We start from the raw sequence: 3,434 nt of genomic DNA on the forward strand, positions 1-3,434 counted from the left end.
GTTTCATATGAATCTGATTTTAATTCTGGTAGCCCGACTAAGATAACAGTATATGGGGCAACCTCGGGTGGAAGATTGACAGTAACCGTTCTAGGTGCCTTTGCCTTTATATGTTTGGGATCGTTCATATCATGGTTAATGCTCAGGGAAGGTATGGGGGAGTTCGTTAGTTGTGGGGTAGGGTGCACTTTACCCTTTTCTAGGGTTGATCGCTGTTTTGCAGCATGAGGTTGTTTAGCTGGGCCGGGAGTCAATGTTGCAACTATTTTGGGATTTGATGTTGTCAGTTGGTTAGTGCATGCATTTGAGTTATTATTGCCTGTCGTAGATGTTATTCCTACCTCATTACATGTTGCAAGTTTTTGGGTGACCAAACTACTATTAAGTTGTGAGTCAATATTGGGAGGCGTGGGCCCTAAAGTCCCAGATTTCCAGCTGTCCATAATCTGTAAAGCTGTTTTCTCGATTTTAATTATTCTCGCCTCCATTTTTATTAGGCGTGCTTCTAAGGGACCTATAATTGACTTCAAAAGGTGGCCTATATCGGCTAGGGTTATATCCTCTTCTGGTATCTCAGAGTTTTGGTTGATGGTAGAAGGTATATGCTCAGTGGGGCTATTACTATGCAACTGTTGCGAAGGGTCAATCGCTATCACTGGTGAAGCTTTTCCTGGGTATTGTGGTCTAGGGTAGCTAAGGTGGAGATCTTCCCTTTTTGTCCCATAGCATTTTTAGTCTTTTTTTCCCTAGTTATATTTTTCCCCGGTGTCCTTTTTTGGATAGCTCCTTCCCTTATCCCTCGGTTAGTATTTAGCGTCCCTGGCGAAATTGGGTTATCGCTTGTTATACTCAGTTCCTCCCTGGTTGAAATGGGGCTTAGAGTTGGTGTGGCGGTAACCTCCCCCAGATTTTTTACATTGGGCAATTGGGTAGTTTGTATTGTGGGCAATGGGAGGAGACTCATATCCTCTAGATCACTTATTGTTGCCTCGGAAAGGTCAATGTCAACGGATTGCTGAGCCCCGCCCTGAGCACCCTCTTGTATTGTACTTCTATTCCACCTATCTTCGGGGGTTTTCGCCAAAGCTATTGCACCCATTGAAGACCTCTTGACCCACTCTATTTCCTGGGAAATTCGTCTTTCCAGGAGATGGATGTCATCTATCAAGAGGGAGCCTGCTTTCAGGAAGTAGTTGTCAATTGTGCCTTGGGTTGGGGCTGTTGATGTGTGGCTGGTAGCCGCCTGATTAGCTTTGCTCCTGGTCTCCATTTGGCTCATAATTGGAAATGGGGCTCGGTTGTAAATACGATGGGATGTGGTACTTTGGGCTGGAAGGTGGTTATTATAACAATACCTGGTGTAAATGAGGTGGCCCAGTCCAGTCTCTCACAGTCTCAAACGGCCTCAAACGGCCCGCTCTTAGCCCGGTCTTTGCCCCGCGCTGCGTCCCGCGCTGCGGGAGGTATGTGGTAAGATATAGAGGACGTGGAGGGCGGGGGGCGGGCCAGCAGGGAGAGCGGACCGGAAGCTGGAGGTCGGTCTCGCAGGGACTCCTGGTTCCTGGAGTCCCTGCACGCTCGCAGCCCCGCTAGCGCCTCTCACCCGGAACCGCCCTACAGCTGTGAATTGCCCCTGCGCCTCACGAGGCGATGCGGCGCCCGCGGAGCGGGTGCGGCGAGGTGTGGGCGGAAAGGAGAAAGAGCCGCTGATGTCCAGGTCAGGGAAAAATGCCTCCGTGCAAATTAGTTCGAGTCCCACAGGAAAGGTGGCGAGGGATGGTTTTTTAAATCCTCCGTAGGCCGGGGGGCGGGCCAGCAGGGAGAGGGGACCGGAAGCTGGAGGTCGGTCTCGCAGGGACTCCTGGTTCCTGGAGTCCCTGCACGCTCGCAGCCCCGCTAGCGCCTCTCACCCGGAACCGCCCTACAGCTGTGAATTGCCCCTGCGCCTCACGAGGCGATGCGGCGCCCGCGGAGCGGGTGCGGCGAGGTGTGGGCGGAAAGGAGAAAGAGCCCCTGATGTCCAGGTCAGGGAAAAATGCCTCCATGCAAATTAGTTCGAGTCCCACCTCTATTCTACTTTCTGTACCTCTCTTGACTCATGTTGCCTCTTTCCACACCTCACTTGCTTCTTTCTGTACCCCCTTGCCTCTTTCTGCATCCTTATTCCCTCTTTCTGCACACTTCTTATCTCTTTCAGCACCTCTGTTGCTTCTTTCTGTACTTCTATTCCATCTTTCTGCACCCCTCTCTCCTCTTTCTATACCTCTGACGGTTCTTTCTGCACTGCTCTTGCTTCTTTCTGCACCTCTTTTCCAAATTTCTGTATCCCTCTTGCCTCTTTCTGCACCCATTCCCTCTTTCTGTACCTTTCCTGCCTTTTTCTGTACCCCTCTTGCTTCTTTCTGCACCTCTGTTGCTTCTTTCTGCACCCCTCTTATCTCTTTCTGTACACCTCTTGCCTCTTTGTGTACCTCTACTTCCTTTTCCTGTACCTCTCTTGCCTTTTTCTGCTGTTATCTTGCCTCTTTCTGCACCTCACTTGCTTGTGCCTGCATCTCACTTGCCTCTTTCTGCACCTCTATTGCATCTTTCTTCAACTCTTTTGATTCTTTTTGTACTCCTTTTGCCTCTTTCTGCACCCTTCCTGTCTCTTTCAGCACCTCTGTTGTATCTTTCTGCACTTCCCTTCTTTCTTTCTCTTGCCTCTTTTCGTACCCCTTTGGCTATTTGTGCAACTCTCCTACTTATTTCTGTACCCCTCTTGCCTCTTGTTGAACCTCTGTTGGTTTTGTCTGCACTGCTCCTGTATATTTCTGAACCTCTTTTGCAAATTCCTGCATCCTTCATGCCTCCTTCTGCACCTGTCTTCCCTATTTCTCCACATCTCCTACTTCTTTTTCCACCTCTCTTACTTCTTTCTGCACTTCTCTTGCTTTTTTCTGTACCTCTCGTGCACATTTCTGTATCCCTCTTACCTCGTTCTGCACCACTGTTCCCTCTTTCTGTACCTTTCTTGCAACTGTGTGCACCACTCTTGCCTCTTTCGGCATCTCTGTTGCTTGTTTCTGCACTTATCTTGCCTCTTTCTGTATCCCTCATGCCAACTTAAAGCACCTCTGCTGCTTCGTTCTGCACTTCCCATGCTACTTTCTATACCCCTCTTGCCTCTTTCTGTACCCCTTTTGCCTCTTTGTGCACCTCTTCTGACTCTTTCTACACCTCTCTTGCCTTTTTCTACAGTTCTGTGGCTTTTTTGCACCTCTTTTGCTTCTTTCTGCACTTTTCTTGCCTTTTTCTTTACCCCTCTTGCCTCCTTCTGCACCTTTGTTGGTTCTTTCTGCACTGCTCTTGCTTCTTTTTGCACCTCTGTTGAAAATGTCTGCATCCCTCTTGTCTCTTTCTGTATCTCTCTTGCCTCTGTCTGCACAGCTGCT

This window comes from Lissotriton helveticus, chromosome 2_1 (assembly GCF_964261635.1).
Source record: "Lissotriton helveticus chromosome 2_1, aLisHel1.1, whole genome shotgun sequence".
Taxonomy (NCBI): domain Eukaryota; kingdom Metazoa; phylum Chordata; class Amphibia; order Caudata; family Salamandridae; genus Lissotriton; species Lissotriton helveticus.